General features: G+C 43.8%; 1 pseudogene; it reads right to left on the bottom strand.

Annotated features, from left to right (window-relative positions):
* LOC143975918 (protein mono-ADP-ribosyltransferase PARP14-like) overlaps positions 1–25,162 on the bottom strand; it is a 173,995-nt pseudogene that overhangs the window by 13,681 nt on the left and 135,152 nt on the right.

Here is a 25,162-nt window from a genome sequence, read left to right as displayed (position 1 = left end):
CCTGTTATGTATAAACAATATTGTAAACAGCAAACTGATGGGAAAGAGGTGCAAAAAGGAGGAAGGAAAGTAGCATCTCCGTTTTCCATGTCCTGCGTCCAAGATACTCAAATCGGTAACGGCATTGTCAGACACAAAATTAAAATAATGTTTCATCCAATTACCTATGCTTAGCCAGCACCTGCTGTTCCTATTCTGAGGAGAGCTACAATTCCAGACACCCTTCCTAGAGCAGGATCTCTCTTCCCCCTGAAGAGAATAGATTGTTAGAAATAATACACCTTCATGGAAAAAAAATTATTAAAACCTAAGTCTGTGATTCTGCCCTAAGCCCTTGTACACACGGTCGGACATTCCAACAACCAAATCCAACGGATTTTGTCCGAAACTTTTGCATACACACAGTCGGACAAAGTTGTCAGAAAATCCGATCGTACTTAACATGATAACGTTATTTTGTTAGGCCGGGACTACGTTCAGGCTAGTAGCCAATAGCTTGGGTCTAGGAATTTGATCTGAGCATGCGTGGCACTTTGTCCAATCTGAATTATCTACACACGATTGGACAAATTCCGACCGGATCATGTTGTCGGAAAATTTTATAGCCCAGCTGGAAAACTTGGTCCGTTGGATACTCCGACAGAAACACTCCGATGGAGCCCACACAATGTCGGATTATCCGACAACACGGTCCTATCGGACATTGTCCATCGGAATGTCCGACCGTGTGTACAAGGGCTAAGATATACAAGCAATCTGTATAGTGCCTAGAGAGAGCGGCATATGAATAAGTGTGGAGAAAACTCAGTAGATAGCAGTGGTAATGTGGAGGAATCCCCTACAGGCATGTGCTACTGTAAACCAAGCGCTATCAAACTTTCTTTTATTTTTTTAAAAGGTCCGGTCCACTCTGGTAAAGCACAGAGTGACATGTGAAGAATATTTATTGAAGAAGCAGAGACTTTGCATATGCACTTTATTTTTTAAGCACTTTATTCTTTGCAGACTTTTGCACAATTGATAGGCACTTTCATGACATATAAATGTATTGCACTTTGAGATTTTGAGCAATTGTACATTGTTTTTTAAATTATATTTATTGCTTAGCATAGGAATGTTTTCATATTTACACTGGTATAGGCAAGCAGCTTAAGTTTTTTTTACACCCAAACGTGGATGTGTTATATTTTCATTTTATATTTCAATGTCTTTCCTGGTGACTGGTGACCAAAACCAAACTGCATATTCAAGATATGGACAGACCTGTGTTTTGTAAAGAGTTATTCATTTCTATCTTGAATGCATCCCCTTTTTTGCAGTATAACATTATTTTGCTAGGTTTGTTAGCTGCAGATTGGAATTGCATTCTACTGATAAGTCTGATCTACAGGTACCCCCAGATCTTTTTTCATCACCGATTCTATTAACCACTTGCCACCCAGGCCAATTCTGACATTTCTCTCCTGCATGTAAAAATCATAATTTTTTTGCTATAAAATTACACCGAACCCCCAGACATTACAGTATACAGTGTATATTTTATATATATATATATATATATATATATACTTTTTATTTTTTTAGCAAAGACCTTAGAGAATACAATGGCAGTCATTGCAACTTTTTATCTTGTACGGTATTTGTGCAGCAATATTTTGAACGCATTTTTTGGGGGGAAAAAAAACAGTTTTGTGCTTAAAAAAAAAAAAAAAAAAAGTATAGGTAGCCCAATTTTTTTACATAATGTGAAAGATGAAGTTCTGCCAAGTAAATAGATATCTAAAATGTCACCCTTCAAAATTGCACACGCTCATGGAATGCCGCCAAACTTCAGTACTTAAAAATTCCTATAAGCGAAGCTTTAACATTTTTTACTGGTTAAATCAACTGTACACGAAAGGCCGCGCTTATGGAACAGGTCACAGTCACACAGGGGTATATGTGAATGCCTATATCTCCCCCTGACTCTATTGATAATGTATTACTAATTGCAGTATTTTATGAGGTATAGCAGTGTAGAAAATACATATATAAAAGTTGGACCTATTTATATTAGTCACTATGAGGTTGCTGCCTCCCTAAGAACACAATCTGAAACCCAGGTTATGTTTAAAAGTAAAATGGTAATAATGGGCTAATGGCGCTACCTCAAACCTATTGTTTTGTGTTTATATCCAACTAATTCTTTCTATTATTCCAAATTCAACCATGTGCCACTACAAGTCAGTTATATTCCTTATCCTAAAAAAGGTGAGCACACACAGTTCTTCACTAACGTGATCGAACACTCAGTCAAAATCCCTAAAAAGCACCCACACTACATGTAAAATCCACAACATTCAAAATAATTTTGTGATAGTAATTTTTGTGATCCCAAAAAATATTAGTATACTATACAGCCAACTACCATACACAGTGTACAAGACCCCTATTCGGGGGAAAGTTTACACTTATAGTCGCACTGCGTTTGTGCAGTTCCTGTGCAATTGCTATCACTGTGCACAATTTATATTACCACTATAATACCCCGTGAATGGAAAAAATATATATTACAATGAAAGAACAAAAACCACCGAGACCATGAAAAATACAAAAAATAGGACAATAAAAAATATAAAAAAAGTCAAAGGCAGCAAAATAAAAAAATAGTAAATGTGCGGGGTGATTCCTAACCCCCTTACAAATGTGAAAAATACAAAAAACCTGAAAAAAGTGTAACTAAAAATCCAAAAAATATCAATAGATTTATGTATCTATATATATAAGGTCCACAAGAAGTCTCTTATCATGTGCTTTCAACCATGCGATTATTCTTTTTCAAATAACAGGAAGGTGACTTTTGTGATTAAGCCTGCTTATTGGTGACTTCCGTGCTCGTTCCCCCTCAAGGGTCCCCACTCACCGAATCCACGCACCCCCTAGGGGGTATGTTGCCTGTAATCTGTGCTCCACTAGATTGAGGATTCTTCTAATTAACTCTGTCTTCAGCTGGTCTTCCCCAGGGTTTATTGGAAATGATGAGAGAAGGAGGCTTTGTTATCCGCCAGTGGGTCCTCAAGAAAGAAAAAATCTGCTCATGGTGTAGTATTCTCAATAACTGACCACTTGAGAGAAAGGGAAACGGGCTACAAAAAAGGTTCTTCAAAAATAGGCTTTCCCAAAATAATAGCTTCTGCAATGATTTATATACCTTATTAATGTGTATATAGCAGAGGACTAATGATCACTCAAAATATGTTTTATTACAAAAATGTTATATAATTACAAAAAGAGAGAGACAGATTACGCATATGCTAAAAAATTAGTTTACAGTGCTTAGTGCAAGGAAACGCTTTTTTACAAAAATGTCCCTTTAAACCAGAAATGCGATCTACAGCAATAGCACTATAAGCCTGTAAATTTAGTATATGTATATATACCAATAATGTGTCTCAGAAAAATTTAACAAAAAATGGCAAAGATAAAAATAAAAACCCGAACAGCAGAAAAATATTAAAAAATAAAAAGTAAAAAATAAAATATATCTTAAAAACAACAGTCCTTTTTAATGCAAACCAGCACTATACACAATTGTATGGAGCCTAAGTACCCAATTCTCTGGGGGGTCCCGTTTGTTTTAGGCACTACAGGCTTCCCATATACTGGATGCAAAACTACTTATCTTAAGCAGTATTCCTCCTATGGACGGAGGTTTGAAAGAAATTTTAGCACCAGCCCGGTTCGCCTATCCGCAAGGGTAATCCCCTATTCGAACGGCGTGCGCTCCAACTGCGCTCCACCGGGTCAGGCGCACCGGAAGTGACGTGGTGTACGTAATGACGCTGGACGCGTTTCGTCATCGCTGCTGAGGACGTCTATGACGAAACGCGTCCAGCGTCATTACGTACACCACGTCACTTCCGGTGCGCCTGACCCGGTGGAGCGCAGTTGGAGCGCACGCCGTTGCGGATAGGCGAACCGGGCTGGTGCTAAAATTTCTTTCAAACCTCCGTCCATAGGAGGAATACTGCTTAAGATAAGTAGTTTTGCATCCAGTATATGGGAAGCCTGTAGTGCCTAAAACAAACGGGACCCCCCAGAGAATTGGGTACTTAGGCTCCATACAATTGTGTATAGTGCTGGTTTGCATTAAAAAGGACTGTTGTTTTTAAGATATATTTTATTTTTTACTTTTTATTTTTTAATATTTTTCTGCTGTTCGGGTTTTTATTTTTATCTTTGCCATTTTTTGTTAAATTTTTCTGAGACACATTATTGGTATATATACATATACTAAATTTACAGGCTTATAGTGCTATTGCTGTAGATCGCATTTCTGGTTTAAAGGGACATTTTTGTAAAAAAGCGTTTCCTTGCACTAAGCACTGTAAACTAATTTTTTAGCATATGCGTAATCTGTCTCTCTCTTTTTGTAATTATATAACATTTTTGTAATAAAACATATTTTGAGTGATCATTAGTCCTCTGCTATATACACATTAATAAGGTATATAAATCATTGCAGAAGCTATTATTTTGGGAAAGCCTATTTTTGAAGAACCTTTTTTGTAGCCCGTTTCCCTTTCTCTCAAGTGGTCAGTTATTGAGAATACTACACCATGAGCAGATTTTTTCTTTCTTGAGGACCCACTGGCGGATAACAAAGCCTCCTTCTCTCATCATTTCCAATAAACCCTGGGGAAGACCAGCTGAAGACAGAGTTAATTAGAAGAATCCTCAATCTAGTGGAGCACAGATTACAGGCAACATACCCCCTAGGGGGTGCGTGGATTCGGTGAGTGGGGACCCTTGAGGGGGAACGAGCACGGAAGTCACCAATAAGCAGGCTTAATCACAAAAGTCACCTTCCTGTTATTTGAAAAAGAATAATCGCATGGTTGAAAGCACATGATAAGAGACTTCTTGTGGACCTTATATATATAGATACATAAATCTATTGATATTTTTTGGATTTTTAGTTACACTTTTTTCAGGTTTTTTGTATTTTTCACATTTGTAAGGGGGTTAGGAATCACCCCGCACATTTACTATTTTTTTATTTTGCTGCCTTTGACTTTTTTTATATTTTTTATTGTCCTATTTTTTGTATTTTTCATGGTCTCGGTGGTTTTTGTTCTTTCATTGTAATATATATTTTTTCCATTCACGGGGTATTATAGTGGTAATATAAATTGTGCACAGTGATAGCAATTGCACAGGAACTGCACAAACGCAGTGCGACTATAAGTGTAAACTTTCCCCCGAATAGGGGTCTTGTACACTGTGTATGGTAGTTGGCTGTATAGTATACTAATATTTTTTGGGATCACAAAAATTACTATCACAAAATTATTTTGAATGTTGTGGATTTTACATGTAGTGTGGGTGCTTTTTAGGGATTTTGACTGAGTGTTCGATCACGTTAGTGAAGAACTGTGTGTGCTCACCTTTTTTAGGATAAGGAATATAACTGACTTGTAGTGGCACATGGTTGAATTTGGAATAATAGAAAGAATTAGTTGGATATAAACACAAAACAATAGGTTTGAGGTAGCGCCATTAGCCCATTATTACCATTTTACTGGTTAAATGTTTTGAGTTAAAGAGGTCTAGGGCTAGAATTAACGCTCTCACTCTAACATTCGCAGCGATACCTCACATGTGTGGTTTGAACACAGTTTTCATATGTGGGCGGGACATAAGCATGCGTTCGCTTCTGCATGCGAGCACACAGGGACAGGGGCGCTTAAATTATTTTATTTTTTTGTTCTTTATTGTTAATTTTACTTTTTTTGTTTAATCACTTTTATTCCTATTACAAGGAATGTAAACATCCCTTGTAATAGGAATATGGCATTCCTATTTGGTCCTCTTTACAGTGAGATATGGGGTCAATAAGACCCCAAATCTCACTTCTAGGCTGGGAAGCCTGAAATAAAAATAGAGATAAAAAAACTATCCCGACTTCCTACACGAGGTAGCACCGTTTGTTTGAATGCAGAGCCGGGAGTGACATCATATCATTGCGCCCCCTAAACCAGGGATATGCAAGTAGCGGACCTCTAGCTGTTGCAAAACCACAAGTCCCATCATGCCTCTTGCTCTGGGTGTCATGCTTGTGGCTGTCAGAGTCTTGCTATGCCTCATGGGAATTGTAATTCTGCAACAGCTGGAGGTCCGCTAATTGCATATCCCTGCTCTAAACGATCATAGATCGGCTATGATCATTCTTATGGTGTAGGGAATCGCCAGTTGAAAAAGCAGATATCTGAATGATGCTTGTAGCTGCAGACATCATTCAGATATACCCGCTCAAAGTTAAGGATGTCATATGACAGCCGGCGGGCAGTGGCTAGAGAAGCCCCTCACAATGTGTATTTTACATGTTTATTTTTGCCACCAAGTGCATAACTTTGCATTTCTCAGTACTGAACTTCATCTGCCATCTAGGTCTACCACTATATCATTAATAAACAAATTGAACAGCATTTGTCCAAGACAGAACCCTAAGGCACAACCTTTACAACTTTAGATCATTCAGAGAATGAGTCATTTAGCACTACCCTTCCTACCCATGTACATACAATTTCATCAACGCTAACTGACCCCATTTGATGGATTAACCACTTGCTGCCCGCCCATTGTCAAATGATGGTGGCAAATTGGTTTCAAAATCCTGACTGTACGTCATAGACTGTCCTCAGGATTTTGAGCCTCTGCGCACCCCCGGGGCCGCCTATCGCTGTGATCGTTGTTTCGGGGTGTCAGTCTGACACCCCGCAACTACGATCTCGGTAAAGAGTCTTCAACGGAGACTCTTTATCACGTGATCATCCGTGTCCAATCATGGCTGATCACAGTGTAAATAGGAAGAGCCGGTGATCGGCTTTTCCTCACTCGTGTCTGTCAGACGCGAGTAGAGGAGAGCCGATCGGCTGCTCCTCTGACGGGGGGTCTGTGCTGATCGATTATCAGCACAGCCCCCCAAAGGATTCCCACACTGGACCACCAGGGACGCCCAGCACCAGGTATGCCACCCTAGACCACCAGGGATGCCAGTCAGTGCCCACAATGGATGCCAATCAGTGGCCACAATGGGCATCACTGATTGGCATCCATCAGTACAATACAATGCCGCCTATCAGTGCCCATCTGTGCCACCTATCAGTGCCCATCCATACCAACTATCAGCGCCCATCCATGCCGCCTATCAGTGCCCATCCATGTCCATCTGCGCCGCCTAGCCATGCCCATCTGTGCCGCCTAGCCATGCCAATCCATGCCAGCTATCCATGCCAATCCGTGCCAGCTATCAGTGCCAATTTGTGCAACCTATCAGTGTCCGTGTCGCCCATCAGTGCTACCTATCAGTCCCCATCAGTGCTGCCTATCAGTGCCACATCATTGGTGCCACCTCAGTGCCGCCTTATCAGTGCCACCCCACCAGTGCCCATCAGTGAAGGAGAAAACTTACTTATTTACAACATTTTGAAACTGAGACAAAAAAAAAACATTTATTTTTCAAAATTTTCGTTTTTTTTTTATTTGTTTAGCAAAAAATAAAAACCGTAGAGGTGATCAAATACCGCCAAAAGAAAGCTCTATTTGTGGGAAAAAAATGATAAAAATGTCATTTGGGTACAGTGTAGCATGACCGCGCAATTTTCATTCAAATTGCGACAGCACAGAAAGCTCAAAATTGGTCTGGGCAGGAAGGTGTTTAAGTGCCCGGTATTGATGTAGTTAAACATTGGTGAGCTACAGTAGCCTTAGCAAAAATCCAGATAAACTGATACACACTATCAAATTTCCTTTCCCATTTCCCTGTAGATGTCAGGAAAGGCATAGCCATGCAGCAGGAATTGCATGGCAGGCGCACACATTCAGGGTGCGTTGGCACACACGTGTGCCTGTCACCAACGTTGGCACCAAATGGGCTTTTTTAACTGTGTGCAACAAAGACTCTGTGCTGATCTTGATCCGGCTTGTTCTCTTTAATGCTGCCTGCTTGATACCCCGACCATGGCTTGCTTTTGTACTTCTCTTCAGTCTGCTGCTCTGCTGATCCTGCCCGAATGTTTCCGACTGGCCTGACTGACCTTGCATCTGCTCTCCCAGTCTGCTATGGCTCTGCGGATCGCATCCGGTTCCTGCTCCTGGTGCGATCTCATCCTGCTACAGTACCTCTCCTGCTCTGTATAGATCAGTTGGCTCATGGAGGCTTACAGGGTGGGATAGATTGCAGCAGGCTTGTGCTGCCTATTAGCTCATATAGCCCTCTGCCCAGGACACCCCCGCGGACCAGCTGGCGCTTGTATGATGTCACTCGGGGGAGGGGTGCCCCTCCCCCGGCTCCGAGTGACGTCATACAAGCACTGGCTGGTCCGTGCGAGTGTCCTGGGCAGAGAGAGATACGAGCTAATAGGCGGCACAAGCCTGCTGCAATCTATCCCATGCTGTAAGCCTCAGTGAGCCAACTGATCTGTACAGAGCAGAAGAGGAGGTTATCATGGAGCTGTATATGCTGTCTAACCCCAGATGTCAGTGAGTGCAAACTACGTATCTTACACATTGAACTTTTTAATAAACAATAATACACTAGAGTTGGCGTGCGCTCTCTCTTGTTCTATAAACTTCCAGATTTGTGTCCGCCACCCAGTGGATTTGCGGGAGAGCTGCAACACCCTGAATTAATCTTATACATCTGACACTGAATACTGTTGGAATGTGAATAGTGGGGACATCGCTAGACTTGGTTTGTTGTGTATATTTTTGACCCCGAGTTTGGAAATCCTGCTCCATTTGTTGCAGAGGCACCTGAACCAAGGCAGTTGGGCTTGATCTGCCCATCCCCAACCCCAGCGGAAAGCAAACATCAAGGGATGAACAACCTCTGTCCTGTCACTATGTACGCACCTGCCTGGCTAAGCTACGTAGATGCCTTTCACTTTCTTCAGCTAAACAGTCCAACATATCTGCCAATTTAGCTCACATAGTCCTGCCCATCTCATTCCAGCTTCCGGGAAAAACCGTAGCTGTGACTGCAATGACTGATTTGGGAGCTTGCATTTGCTTTATTGATCTGTCCTTTGTGGCCCAGCAGCACATCCCACTATAACAGTGGTGCTCAAAATTTTTGGGGGGCGCAAACAAACTAAAAACATTTTGAAAAAAAAAAACACATCAGTTGCAGCCACTGTGCCCATCAAACGCAGCCCCCGTGCCCATCAAACGCAACCCCTGTGCCCATCAAACGCAACCCCTGTGCCCATCAAATGCAGCCCCTGTGCCCATCAAACACAGCCAGTATGACCAACTGCCCATCATATGCTGCCAGCGTGCCCATCAAATGCTATCAGTGCGCCCAACTGCCCATCATATGCTGCCAGTGTGCCCATCATATGCTGCCAGTGTGCCATCAAATGCAGCTCCTGTGCCAAATGCTGCCACTGTGCCCATCAAATACTGCCAGTGTGCTCAACTGCCCATCATATGCTGCCAGCATGCCAATCAAATGCTACCAGTGTGCCCAACTGCCCATCATATGCTGTCAGTGTGCCCATCAAATGATGCCAGTGTGCCCCCCGCCCGCTCGCCATCTGCCCAGCACTTACCCTGTGTCTGTGGGGCATCAGGTGACAGCGATGAGTGGGGTCCTTGGTGCATCCCCTCTCCTGTCATCTCCTCCATAAGCATCCAATAGCGGCGTCTGTCATTTCAGCCAATCAGGTGACAGGTAACAGACCCGAGCACCTGATTGGTGGATAGGCGGTTCAGTGTTAGGAAAGCCAGTAGTCATTGGCTTTCCTAACACAGCTGAGTTGTGCTCGTAGTTCACCTATTTTGCCGCCTTAGAGCCTTGCTTACCAGCTACGCTCGGGCCGTGAGTTCCACAGAGCTTCAGACGTCACTTCTGGTTTCCCTCTGGCACAGGGAAACCTGAAGTGACCTCTTAAATAGAACAACAAAGCACCAGCTCGTAGTGATACTACAGGTGGAAGTTGTTCAGCTCAATGGGATGCACCACAGAGCAGGTAAAAATCCTGCAAATGAAGCACCTCGTCCGCAAGCTTGTGATTGCATTGACGTGGCGCTTCCCATAGTGCACGGTATCTAGCGTCCAAACACAGTGCACTTTAATTTTAAAAAAATTAGATATTTTTTTTATAAAGGGTCTTCTTTTTATACTTTTTATACTGCTTGGGGGTGGGCGGATGCCCATGCACCCCCTATGGACGGGGCTGCCACTGCACTACAACCTAAGGATCAAGGGCTCACTGTGTTCCTGGCAGGTGGATCTTGCATTAAATCAGGACTTGTGACCAAAGAGACCTCCCCACTTCTAATTATTTCCACTACCAACCAACAGAAACTATAATGCCTGGATGCTATTTCTTCACCTCTTTTCTCGGTCATCTTGGGCCTCCCTTGGTTGCAGGCTCACAACCCACATATTGACTGGGAATCTGGAAGAATAGAGTTCCTTCCACCTTACTGTCAGAAACAGTGTTGTCCTAAACCTCCTGCTTCTTTACTATGCCTGGAATCGCATGCCAAACTGTGTCGGGTAGTCCCCAAATGCTACCATGAATTCCTGGATGTGTTCTGTAAACTCCTTCCTCTGTACAGACCATATGCCTGTCCCATTGAACTTCTTCCGGGGGCATAAATTCCCTTCGGAAGTACTTTTCCCCTGTCTGACTGTGAGTTAGAGGTTCTGAAGGACTATATTGAAGAGAACCTACGGAAAGGGTTCATTCGCCCCTCAACTTCACCAGCAGGAATATTCTTTGTGGAGAAAAAGGACCAGTCCCTGAGGCCATGTATGGATTACCGTGACATTAATAAGATCACAATAAAAATACACTACCCCCTGCTCTTAGTTCCTGAACTCTTTGAGACTCAAGTCTGCCAGGGTATTTACCAAACTTGACTTACAAGGAGCCTATAACCTAGTCTGCATTAGGGAAGGCGATGAGTGGAAGACTGCCTTTCGTACCCACTTTGGTCACCGAGTATCTGGTCATGCCGTTTGGCCTATGCAACACACCAGCTACTTTTAAACACTTTGTCAAAGAGATCATCAGAGACTTCCTTGATATCTTTGTTGTTGTATACTTGGATGACATTTTGATATTTTCCATCTCATTAGAGATTCACGAGGGCATGTCAAGAGTGTACTTCTCTGACTCTGCCAGCACGGACTCTACGCCAAAGCTGAGAAGTGCGACTTTGAACAGCAGAGCATCCAATTCCTTGGGTTAATTATCTCCACTGAAGGAATCAGGATGGATACCCAAAAAGTATCCGCAATCTTGAATTGGCCAGCTCCCACCGATAAAAAAGGAATCCAACGCTTTGTAGGCTTTGCAATTTTATCGTAAACTTCTCAGCTATTATTTCCCCTATCACCCAACTTACCAAACAAGGCATCCGTTTTCACTGGTCTGCTGAAGCACAAACTGCATTTGAAACCTTGAAGGAACGATTTACCACTGCTCCTATTCCAAGTCATCTGGATTCCACCCTGTCCTACATCTTAGAAGTAGATGCATCGGAAAGTGCAGTTGGAGCAGTCTTAGCCCTTGTACACACGGTCGGAGAATCCGTCGGAATGTGTCCTATCGGACCGCGTCGTCGGATAATCCGACTGTGTGTGGTATGCATCGGACTGATTCCGTCGGACCCAATTTTCCAACATGTTGGAAATATTTCCCGACCAACTGGGCCGGTCGGACATACTCCGATCATGTGTAGAGAATTTTGATCGCACCAAGTGCCACGCATGCTCAGATCAAATTCCTACATCAAAGCTATTGGCTACTAGCCTGAATGTAGTCCCATCATAACTAAATTACGTCATCACGTTCTGAAAGATCAGATTTTTCGCCAACTTTGTCCGACCATGTGTATGCAACAGTTTCGGACAAGATCCGACGGACAAAATCTGACGGGCAAAATCCGACGGATTTGGTTGTGGAAATGTCTGACCCTGTGTACAGGGACTTGCAGCGACAGGGCCCAAAAGATGTGATTCATCCGGCCGCATTCTTTTCTCGGAAGCTTACCCAACCAGAAAGACATGATGAGGGAGATGATGGAGCTTCTGGCAATCAAGGCAGCATTAAAGGAGTGGAGGTACCTGCTGGAAGGAGCCACTCATCCGATATTAATCTTCATAGACCATAAAAAGCTTGAGTACTTTAGAACTGCAAATACGTCAGGCCAGCTGGATGCTCTTTTTCTCAAGGTTTGCTTTTCAAATTACCTACAGACCCAGATTTAAGAACACCCAACCTGATGCATTATCACGCATGTTTGAGGATCCAAAGGACATACTTTCACCAGATACCATCTTACCAGCCGGAAATTTTCTTCTGTTACAGCCAGGCCTACTACCACATTTGCAGCAAGTCTCAGCTGGTACATCCAGTCCTCCAGGGGGACACATTGCAGGCAAGGAACGGCCAGTTATGGAAATAGCAAATTTTTGTACCAGAAACCGCTAGAGTAGCCGTCCTAGAATTCTGCCATGACCACCCATTGGCAGGCCACTTCGGAACCCACAAGACCATAGAATTTGTGCAACGTACTTTCTGATGGCCTGGGTTGGTGAAGGACTGCAAGGCTTATGTCAACGCAAGCACTATCTGCATTCGGAGCAAGAGTACCCAAAATAAAGCTTGGGGCTTATTCAGATCCTTACCTGTACCTGATAGGCCTTGGAAGAAGATTGCCATGGACTTTGTCAAGCTTCCACTTTGTGAAGACTGTTCCATTTTTGTGGTGGTGGATCGTTTATCAAAAATGATGCACCTCCTACCCCTGAAGGGGACCCCGTCTGCTGCCGAGACTGCTCGGATCTTTATTAAGGAGGTAGTCAGACTTCATGGCATCCCGATGAACATTGTATCAGATCATGTATCAGAACATTATGTGGATCTCTAAAAATTGAACTATCCTTTTCTTCAGCTTTCCATCCCCGGACAAACAGAATGAACCAAACCACCCTGGAGCAGTATATCCGATGTTTCACATCCTTTGCCCAGGATAACTGGGTATCTCTTTTGCTACTAGCAGAATTTGCACATAACGCCAATCACTCTGCCACCAATCTCAATTTTTTGCAAATATGGGTTCCACGCATCCTTTTTACCTGACTTGATTCCTGAAACTGCTGTTCCTGCTGTCCAGAATACTCTGGATTTTTTTTTCTACTAGTAACTCGTTTCAAGAGGCAGTCAAGAAGGCTCAGGAGGATAACAAAAGAATATTTGACAGAAGGAGATGAGGGGAACTGTTGCTGCAACCAGAGGACCAGGTATGGCCCGCCACAACTAACTTAAGGATGACTTGCCCATCTAAGTTGGCACCGAAATTCATAGTACTATTTCCGGTAAGGAAGATAATTAATGATGTGTTTTATGAGTTAACATTCCCAGAGTCCCTCAAAAGTACCAATGTCAAGAAAGGCATAGCCTTGCAGCAGGAATTGCACGGCAGACACACACATTCACGGTGTGTTGGTTGTGTGCACCAAAGACTCTTTGCTGTTTGGTCTGCAGCTTTTGTGTGTCCGGACCTGTTAACTAGGCGGCACAGTGGTGTAGTGGGTAGCACTCTCACCTAGCAGTAAGAAGTCGCTGGTTTGAATCCCAACCACGACACTACCTGCCTGGAGTTTGCATGTTCTCCCTGTGTCTGTGTGGGTTTCCTCCCACACTCCAAAGACATGCTGGTAGGTTAATTGAATCCTGTCTAAATTGTCCCTAGTATGTATGAATGTGAGTTAGGGACCTTAGATTGTAAGCTCCTTGAGGGTAGGGACTGATGTGAATGTACAATTGATGGCGCTATATAAGTAACTGAAATAAATAAATAAACTGTGCTGACCTCTGATCTTGAGGTCTAACGCTGTCTGCTTGATAACCCGACCCTGGCTTGGTTTTGGACTTTTCTTCTGCTGATCCTGCCCAAATGTTATAGACCCGGCCTGCCTGACCCTGCATCTGCTCTTCCAGTCTGCTACAGCTCTGCGGATCGCATCCGGTTCCTGCTCCTGGTGTGATCTCAGCCTGCCACAGTTCTGGTCTGCCTAACCTTTACCAGTCTGCCTGCTGCATATCCAGCCACGAACCACCAGCCATGCTGAATACTGGCCTGATCCATGGCACTCCTACGTCACCGTGCTTCTGTGGCTGCTGTCTCAACCTCAGTGGCCCACAAGCCGGTGTGGCACGAGAGGCTCTCCTCTACAGTTCAGGCTCACAAACCAAGTACGTGACAGTAGAACCTTATTATCAATATGGCATATTCGTTTCCAGAGCCTAGTTTAAAGGTTTCTCCAGCTTCTAGCCATTTTTCCTCCAGGATCACCAAACCGTCTTTCTTACAAGAATTTCTCAGCCACTTGTTCAACTCACTAAGCTCCTGTTGCTTCTCCAATATGGCTTGTGGCACAGATAGTATTTCTTCTAGTGCTACCTTGACAGTCCTTTTCCTGAGCTTGGTATCCACGTTTGTTAATTATTTTTTTTTTAGGACACTCCATTTTCCTCGAATTTTGTCATCTGTGCCAATGTGTACCATGACAGCTGGGTCTTCCCCAGCCCTGCCTAACAACATGTCAACCTGATCCACAATCTGTGGAACTCAAGCACCTGGTACACAGAAACTGTTTGAAAATCGCAGTCGTTGTGACAAATTACACTGCCCACCTGTCCAATAATCAAATCCCCTACCCCAGTATCTGCCTTTCTTTGCCTACATACCAGGTCCCATCCTTAATGGAGCAGTCATTCCCCTTGATGCTAGAGGAGCTAGTAAGCTCCAGCAATGCTACTCTTGGGCGAATGTCCCCAATGGCATGCAACTGATCATGTTTATTGAGATGCAAAAATCTAGGACCTGCCTCTCAACATGTTTTCTTCTACTTAGTCTTCTCACTGTAACCCAGTTACCTACCTCTGGCCCGATTTTGATTTCTCCCTCCCCTATAATGGCCCCAATCAGCACCTGATGAGTGAGATCCAAACTTCTAATGCTATGCAGTGCTACCAGTTAACTGTTAAGATTCAGAATCTAAGCTTTTAACCACCGATGTATGTTGGCAGAATGGCGCTGGTAGGAAAAATGGCATACAGGTATGTCCCCTTTAAGAAGCGATGTCGCGGGCGCGTGACCGCGGGTCGCGCAGACTGGATGTCCTTTGTATGCCCGCAATCGTGTCATGGAGTGGAAGTACGGGGAGATGCTTTTGTACACAAAGCATTTCCCCGTTCTGCCTAGTGACAGAACAGTGATCACAGCTCGCTCTCATCGAGAGCAGTGATCACTGTCCTGTGTGTTGAAGTCCAGCCCCCTAACAGTTAGAATCACTCCCTAGGACACGCTTAGCCCCTTCACCACCCCCTAGTGGTTAACCCTTTCACTGCTAGTGTCATTTACACAGTAATCAATGTATTTTTATAGCACTGATCGCTGTATAAATGACAATGGTCCCAAAATAGGGTCAAAAATGTCTGACGTGTCCGCCATAATGTCGCAGGCATTAAAAAAAAAAAAAATGCCATAAAACTATCCCCTATTTTGACGCTATAAATTTTGCGCAAACCAATCAATATGCGCTTATTGCGATTTTTTTTACTAAAAATATGTAGAATACATATCGGCCTAAACGGAGGAAAAAAAAATTATATATATTTTTGGGGGATTTTTATTATAGCAAAAAGTAAAAAATATTTATAGTGCAAAAAATAAAAACCGCAGAGGCGATCAAATACCACCAAAAGAAGGCTCTATTTGTGGGGGGGAAAAAAAGGACGTAAATTTTGTTTGGGTAAAACTTCGCATGACCGCGCAATTGTCAGTTAAAGCAACGCAGTGTCGAATCACAAAAAGTGCTCTGGTCAGGAAGGGGATAAAATCCTCCAGGGCAAGAAGTTGGTAAACAAGTATATCTGCTTTTGTAAGATCATTTAGGACTCTGCCGCTTCTGACTCTGCTCCCTGTTCTTTTGCTGGAAGCTCTAACATGAGGAAGCAAAGCACTGTCTATACCAAGATGGTTGCCTCCACGCAGAGACACTGCATAACAAGGCATGGTAAATCAGTAATGAGGCAAATATTAGCTGCTGGGAAACCACAGGAAAAACTGGTGACTAGATTTTATTTTATTTTTTGGGGCAAAGCTTTTAGAGTTCAGTTCCATACCTCCCAACTTTTTGAGATGAGAATGAGGGACACCTATCAGCAAAAGCATGCGGGCATAGGACACACCCCTTGCCACGTCCCCTTAAAGGAGAATTGTACAAAAAATAAATAAAAAATCAAGATTGGTTAAACTCACAAGTGCTTTTTTACCACTACTCTTCATTTATCTTGGCTTTTGAAATTTACAAATGCAGCAATCAGATGAAAGGTTTGGCGCTAGAAAACACTTTTTGATGGATAAAAAGTAATTTTTTTTTATATATACCTCTACATAGATCAGACCAAAATGAGGGACAAATGAGGAGGAATGAAGGGCAGCGGGACATTGCTCCAAATCAGGGACAGTCCCTTGAAATCAGGGACCGTTGGGAGCTATGCGATTCCTCTTGAAAGCTCAATTGTCAACAAATTGCATGTAGAACAATCATTTGCAGATCATGCATGGACAGCTGCCAGATAATGCCTTTTAGTCTTATTGTTTATAGAGGATAAGCATAATTTACCCATGCCCTTTCAAATTTTAAGCCTGGCACAACAATTAAGGTAATTTGGGGGTGTGAAATTTTCTCTTTTTCCTGCATAAAAAATAAAAAAAACATAATACTCTACCTGCACATCATTATATGAATGTCCCGAGGTTTGCAGGTTTTACGGTTTTGTATTCTTCAGATGTTGTGTCCAGAGGTATCGCCTGAAAATGTTCTATCCCAGGGTTTGTCCAGGTTGGTGGATATGTAATTATCACTGTCATAAAGAAATAAACAAAAATGTAATATTCAGAAAACTGCAGGGAATGCTTAACATCCAATCAGTCAAAAAGAATCTCCTTGGCATACAGCTTGCTAACCACACCTGTCGACCAGCCGTCCCCCTCAATCAAGTTCTGGTCTTCACTCACAGACACTCCACCTTCACCTAAACTATGGCATCAAACTTTAACCTAACCCCTACGCATGTCATATTCTATCTCCCACTGGGAATCCCCGCAAAAGCTTTTTCACGAGTGGTATTTTACTTCAACCAGGCTGGTTGTAATTTATTCCTTGGATTTCACCACAATGCTGGAGAAGTTGTAATGAATTGGGAACCCTACGCCATATCTGGTGGGACTGCCCTAGTATCAAAAAATATTGGCAAGAAGTATCTACCTTAATTTCTACTAAATGCAATATTTTCCACCCACTAAACCCATTGGATCTTCATCTGGGATTGTTGATTACCACTTCAGCTGGACAGTCCATGGTACTGGTAACTCATAATCTCAACTTTGTGGGAACAGTTTGGGGATGGCCACTTCCTGTTCCAACATAATTGTGCACCAGTGCACAAAGCAAGGTCCATAAAGGACATGGATCAAACAAATGTCTTCCCCCTGGATTTGGACTTTAACGGTATATATAAGAATTATATTAAGTTATAAAAAGTGTTTATCAGAACACATAATTAAAAAAGATAATACAAAGTGTATTAAAAAACAACTGAAGGTGCTACAACTGTAGCAGGATAGCGATATAGAGGATCTCCTCTATCTCACCATCCTATTACAGTTGTAGCACCTTCAGTTTGTTGTAATGTACACTCCGTGTTATCTTTTTTTAATTATGTGTTCTAATAAACAATTTTTCTACCTCATCATGATTGATATACATACCTAAGTGCCGTTAAAGAGGAAGTAAACCCTTATGAGTTTACTTCCTCTTTGATTCACTGCAAAGGTAAAGCATAATGGACTACTATGCATCGCATAGTAGCCCATTATGTGTCACTTACCTGACACAGGAGCCAGCGAAGTCACCGCTGTCCCCTGTAGTTCCGAGCGTCCATCTTCTTCGTCTCGCTGCTCCGGCGCTGCGATTACATCATTCCCACGCATGCGCACGTGCTGTAGACAGCGATGGCTGTCTTCAAGTAAATATCTCCTAAACTGTATATGTTTAGGAGGTATTTCTTGGACCAACAGGTAAGCCTTAATCTAGGCTTACCTGTAGGTCAAAGTGGTTTGTAAGGGTTTACAACCACTTTAAAGTTAGTGCTTCTAACTTAGGATGTTGGCACTATGAAGTAATCACTGATACCTCCTATAAGGACATGGATGAGCGAGTTTGGGGTGGAGGAACTTGACTGAAGTTCCTTTTACAGAAGAACTTTCCTATATAGCAACACGTAGTTCATCACCATTTTACAAGCCAATGGTCTGTTAAGGCTATATCTGCATATTTGCATGCTTGTTTATTGCTGTGATAACAGCTTGCCACAAACATACTGCAAGTGGGCAGCAGGTGCAGGCACAGCAACGTGCATGTACATTGCTAGCTTACTTCCAGGTTTGGGGCGTGCATGCTCATACTCCCTGTTGATCCGTGTTGTAACTGGACACAGCATGAGATTGTCAGCAGGTTTCAGCCTATGATTGATTTCAGCTAAAACCTGTTGATCCGCTGTGTCCAATCACAGCACAGAGTTCTGTGTTTACAAACAGAACAGTGATCTGGCTGTTTGTTCTGCTGAAAAGCAGGGAGCAAAAGTTGCCAGATTGGTTAGTAAAAGCAGCACACATTACACTTGTTAGGTACACAGTTAACCCCTTAAATGCTCCTAGATGTTAACCTCTTCCCAGCCAGTGTCATTAGTACAGTATTATCACTGATCACTGTATTAATGTCAATGTCAGTGAGTTACTGTCCCTCCCAGCCAGTTTTTGTTAGTGACCGATTGCTTCCCACAGTATAAGTTGCTGATCACCATTAGTGGCTTCGCTATGGGGATGTGTCCCACCCCCAGGTGACACCAGGTGCAGACTGGCATCTGCGCCGCATTGAGAGAGCGTCACAGTTCCCCCCCCTCCCCGACTGGGATCTCCTAAGCTCCATACAACGTGTGTGTGTGTGTGGGGGGGGAGTGAGGCAGTGACAGACAGGGTGCCTGGAGTCATCCAATCGTCCCACGTGCCGCAATCAAATTTCTTTCCCCGCCGGCTGCACTCACTGAAGACTGGATTATTAGCCACCTTTTTTATTGGATATGTTTTATAACGGGAAGTAGATTTTTTTTTTATTCACCCTAGTATAGCCACCTCAATACAAGGCCGTATATGCAGTATCTCACAAAAGTGAGTACACCCCTGACATTTTTAATCTATCTTTTCATGCAACACCACTGAAGAAATGACACCTTGCTACAATGTAAAGTAGTGATTGTACAGCTTGTATAACAGTGTAAATTTGCTGTCCCCTCAAAATAACTCAACACACAGCCATTAATGTCTAAACCGCTGGCTATAAAAGTGAGTACACCGCTAAGTGAAAATGTCCAAATTTTTTTTTACCATGACACCCCCCTGGTGTCATGTTACTCGTTAGTGTTACAAGGTCTCGGGTGTGTCAAATTTGGTTCCATCGCTCTCACTCTCATGCTGGTCACTGGAAGTTCAACATGGTTCTCTGAGGATCTGAAAAGAAGAACTGTTGCTCTACATAAAGATGGGCTAGGCTATAGGATTGCCAAGACCCTGAAACTGAGCTGTAGCACAGTGGCCAAGACCATACAGCGGTTTAACAGGACAGGTTCCACTCACAACAGGCCTCGCCACGGTTGACCAAAAAAGTTGAGTGTACGTGCTCAGCGTCATATCCAGAGGTTATCTTTGGGAAATAGACCTATGAGTGCTGCCAGCATTGCTGCAGAAGTTGAAGGGGTGGGGGGGGGGGTCAGCCTGTCAGTGCTCAGACCATACACCACACACTGCATCAAATTGGTCTGCATGGCCATCGTCCCCTCTTCTAAAGACGATGCACAAGAAATCCCACAAACAGTTTGCTGAAGACAAGCAGACTAAAGACATGGATTACTGGAACCATGTCCTGTGGTCTGATGAGACCAAGATAAATGTATTTGGATTAGATGGTGCCAAGCGTGTGGCAGCAATCAGGTGAAGAGTACAAAGACAAGTGTGTCTTGCCTACAATTAGGCATGGTGGTGGGAGTGTCATGGTCTGGCACTGCATGAGTGCTGCCGGCACTGGGAAGCTACAGTTATTGAGGGAACCATGAATGCCAACATGTACTGTGACATACAGAAGCAGGGCATGAACCCCTCTCTTTCGAGACTGGGCCGCAGGGCAGTATTCCAACATGATAACGACCCCAAACACACCTCCAAGATGACCACTACCTTGCTAAAGAAGCTGAGCATTAAAGTGATGGACTGGCCAAGCATGTCTGCAGAGCTAAACCCTATTGAGCATCTGTGGGGCATCCTCAAACAGAAGGTGGAGGAGCGCAAGGTCTCTAACATCCACCAGGTCCGTGATGTCGTCATGAAGGAGTGGAAGAGGACTCCAGTGGCAACCTGTGATGCTATGGTGAACGCCACGCCCAAGAGGGTTAAGGCAGTGCTGGAAGATAATGGCGGCCACACAAAATATTGACACTTTGGGCCCAATTTGGACATTTTCACTTAGGGGTGTACTCACTTTTGTTGCCAGCGGTTTAGACATTAATGGCTGTGTGTTGAGTTATTTTGAGGGGACAGCAAATTTACACTGTTATGCAAGCTTTACACTCACTACTTTGCTACAATGTAAAGTGTAATTTCTTCAGTGTTGTCACATGAAAAGATGGAATAAAATATTTACAAAAATGTGAGGGGTGTACTCACTTTTGTGAGATACTGTATATGTACAGCGGTATTGTGGTGGCTACTAAAAAAAAAAAAAAAAAGCCTCAAAAGCAAGTAAAAAAAAAAATATGGCCTGAATTTTTTTTGGCAAAAGTGTGCGACAATAAATTTGAGCATTTACATTGGTGTGTAGTAGTGCGAGTGTACCTGCTTACTCTATATCGGCATTGGAATGGCATTAGGAATGGATGGCAATGCTCCATAACACACATAGTTTGATGTTTTACATGCGGGTGATGTCCGTGAAAATATGCTAATAGCCAGTGATTAAACTTTATAAACCATGGGGCGTGGCCTAGCGTGGGATGTGATCAGATGTGTTTCTGTGCAGCTCTGGTATCTCCTACCATTCTGCAGCATCCTGATCGACCATAGATGAAAATCGTCTCTAATTCACGTCTTCCCAGTTAGGAAAGTTTTCTGCATCCTAGAGTGGCGTTTTGGTGGATGGGAAAGCGGTGGGGGAAGAAGCAACCTCCGGCCACGAAGTGCACATCCACCCGATTCTGCCAAGATGGCCACCGCAACAACATCCATGGGCCTAGCGCATCACTAGCCTCCACTCTTGATCTCTTTGGGGACAGCCAGGATGCCTTCCCGCCACCTTCCCAGACCCCTTGGATGTGTCCCTGAAAGTGACCCCAGAAAAGGATGTCACGGATGACGGCAAGGGGCCTACACTGTTGGAGGTCCTCGGTATCATTGAGGTAAACCACACAGAAGTGTTTCCGGGTCACTGAGACTGAGCAACGGATTAGTGACTTAGAGGACACCATTAACCCCATCCTGCCCAAATGCAAGATTGCAACCCTAGCTAAAGATGGATGACCGCGAGAACCGTCTCAGCAGGAATAACCTGCGTCTGGTTGGTCTGATCTATGGATGACCGCGAGAACCGTCTCAGCAGGAATAACCTGCGTCTGGTTGGTATAATCTGACCCTGTAGCCTTCCTTGAAAGTTGGCTTGAACAAGAATTTGGCCTCAATCAATTCTCCCCCTGTTTCGTGATTGAGAGGGCCCACCGAGTCCCTGAGCATCCCCTCCCTGAGAGACACCCTCCACGTACGATGGTGATTCATCTCCCTAATTACAGGGATCGCGACTCCATTTTGGGGGCTGCCAGGAAGAAGGGATGTCTCCGGATCAACAACGCTGTGGTGTTCCTGTTTCCTGACTACTCTGTGACAGTCCACAACCAAAGAGCCAATTATAGGCGTGTCAAGCAGAAACTCTGCAAGTGGGATATCCAATACTCCATGCTCTTCCCTGCTGCCCTCTGGGTTACCCACCAAGGGAGGGTTTGATGCTTCCAATCCCTGCAAGATGTCCTATCTTGGTGGGAATCACTACCACACCCACCTACCTGATGGATGTCCGCACATTAAGTTGGAAAAGCTGAATCATCTTCCCCCCCCTACCCTTGTCCCCTTATCCTTTTGTTATCCACTACTGAAGATTTGTTAAACGAAAGTTTGGTCAACCATACACATCTCCTGGTGGAGAGTAACTGGCTCGGGCTGCCATGGGACGAGTTACTCTAACTTCCCCTGATTTTTAGTTGAACACTGACCATTTGGTTTTTCTGAAATTCTTTGCTTTCTGTTTCTGCCCATGCGCCCCATGCATAGTACAAGTTCGGGGTATAAGCCCACTCCCATTTTTTGGAGCTGGGAAGGGGTAATGCTACCTTTTTTGGATAATGATTATGCTATTGTACATCATTTTGCTGTTGTGTGTATGTTGTATGCGTGGAAGTCCCTCCTGCCCTGGAGGTTTTAATGTCTACCCTATGTCCAAGGTAAATATTTGTTTGTGGAATGTCTGCAGACTGAATTCTAAATTTAAAAGAGCATCTGTCTTCAAGGCCCTGAAGCAATATAAACCGCACATCCTGTGTCTCCAGGAGACTCATCTCATAGGTTCTAAGATTTTGGCTCTGAAAAAACATTGGGTGGCCCATAACTACCACTCTACCTATTCTAAATAGGCCCGTGGGGTTGCAATTCTAATTCGTAAAGGGTTACTATTTTCATGTCACCAAGTTATTCTGGACCCTAAAGGGGCAGTATATTATCGTACTTGGGACTATATATGGAATTCCCCTTCTGTTGGTCACGGTATACCTTCCCCCTCCGGTCATGGCTGCAGTGTTCTCTGAATTTAATGTACATTGCCTAGCTGTCCTATGCTCATCTTGGGGATTTTAACTGTGTTGCAGCCTAAATTAGATTCAAGCCTTTACAATCTGAATCTAAATTGTTTTGTGTGGGGTGCAATACCTATGGATTTGTAGATTTATGGTGCTGGAAGTATCCCAGACAAGGTGTTCTCCTGCCATTACAGGTCTTATGCTGCCCTCTCCAGAATAGACTATGCACTGGCCACGGGTGACCTCTTGCCGTGTGTCCAGTTCATAGTATATCTTTCGCAGATTGTGTCTGATCACTCCATAATAGAGGTGGGTTTGACTTTGGACCACAGACCCTTATTTCATTCAGATTCCATTTCGACTTACGTGGCCAATTGCTGGTCCTCCAATAGTTTAATATTGTAGATTTGACTAGGAAGCAACAATTATACCTCTCTGCTCATAATCATGAGCATGGGGGAAAAAACGGTAGGCTTCTTGCATATCTTGCCCACACAGACTTTCAGGACAGTTTGATTTATGAAACTCCCGGATGGGTCAGCTACCTCTGACGCATTGACCATCAACCAAACCTTTGCAGAATTCTATAGCAGGCTCTATGAGGATACAACTGTACCTTTAGAGCAAGCCTTTATGGGTTTCTTTGAATCACTTGACTTTCCAGCACTTAGTAACCCCCAGCAACTTCCCTTAGATAAACCTATCACGTTGGAGGAAGTAACTACAGCCATACACCTCTTACCAACCAGTAAAACTTCGGGCCTAGATGGCCTCCCCTCAGAATGGTACCAGGCACACAGAAGACCTGGCTCCTAGGCTCCTTAAGACATTCCAGGACTCTCCTAAAGCAGAGGCCTGCCCAATTTTTTTTTTTTTTTTTTTAAGTCAGCAGCTACAAATACTGCAGCTGCTGACTTTTAAAATAAGGACACTTACCTGTCCAGGGCGCCCGCAATGTCGGCATCCGAGGCTGAACCAACCCTCGGTCCTCAGATGCTGCTGCTGCCATCTTTGGTAAGGGAATCGGGAAGTGACTTCACTTCCTGGTTCCCTACTGCGTCACACAGCGCAATCTGAATGGTCCCTGCCGTCTCTGGGACCCGTGTGTCTCCCAGTGGGGGGGTGGGAAGTGGCGTAGGTCACGGTCCACCGCGGTGATCTATGCCCGGAAGTGGGTGCAAATACCTGTATTATACAGGTAGCTGCACCCCCTCCCCCCTGAAAGGTGCCAAATGTGACACTGGAGGGGGGGAAGGGTTCTGAAAAGCGGAAGTTCCATTTTTGTGTGGACCTCCGCTTTAAGCAGGGAAACTTCCTGACTATGAATTAAGCACTCATTGTCATAACCAAACCTGGTAAGGATAGTTTGCAATGTGGGTCCTATTGTTCCATATCTCTCCTAAACAATGACGGAAAAATACTAGCAAAGATTCTCGCTCGAATGCCTCGTACACATGATCGGACTTTTCACCAACAAAACCATGCAATTTTGTTTTCGAAGTGTGTTGGCTCAAACTTGTCTTGCATACACACGGTCACACAACTGTTGGCCAACAATTCGGAACATAGTGGGGTACTAGACGTACTACGTGGTTTTTCAGCTCTTTAGCGCCACCCTTTGGGATCCTTCTGCTAATTTGATGTTAGCAGATGTTGGATGAGTGTTGATTTGCGCTTTTCTTTTCGCATTTTTCATTTAACGCTTTTCGGTTCACGCTTTTGATTTTGTGCTTTTCAGTTTGTTTCTGAATGGCCGTTCGTCAACCAGACATGTTGTGGAATTGGAGGAGATAACGTGTTTATTATTGGCCTTGGAATTATTGGTTTGACATTTTTTTGGGTTGAATAATGATTTGATTTGGTATATTTTCTATATTTTTGGATGCATAGAATGCACTTTGGTTAAAGCAGAGTTCCAGGCTTTTTATGTTTATTAAAAGTCAGCAGGTACAAAAAAACTGTAGTTGCTGACTTTTAATAAACAGACACTTACCTGTTCCACGGTCCAGCGATGCGGCCGAACGTAGCGTCACCCCTCTCCCCCTCCTCTCTGCCAGTGCCTCCATTGCTACTCTGGGCACCCGGCCGTGACAGCTTTCGGCTTCACGGCTGGGCATGCCCGGCGCATGCGTGAGTCGCACTGG

Source organism: Lithobates pipiens, unplaced genomic scaffold (genome assembly GCF_037356315.1).
Source record: "Lithobates pipiens isolate NorthernLeopardFrog02 unplaced genomic scaffold, aLitPip1_a1.2 Scaffold_13, whole genome shotgun sequence".
Taxonomy (NCBI): Eukaryota; Metazoa; Chordata; class Amphibia; order Anura; family Ranidae; genus Lithobates; species Lithobates pipiens.
Note: the sequence above shows the minus strand (reverse complement) of the source record. Positions and strands in the feature narration are given on the sequence as shown.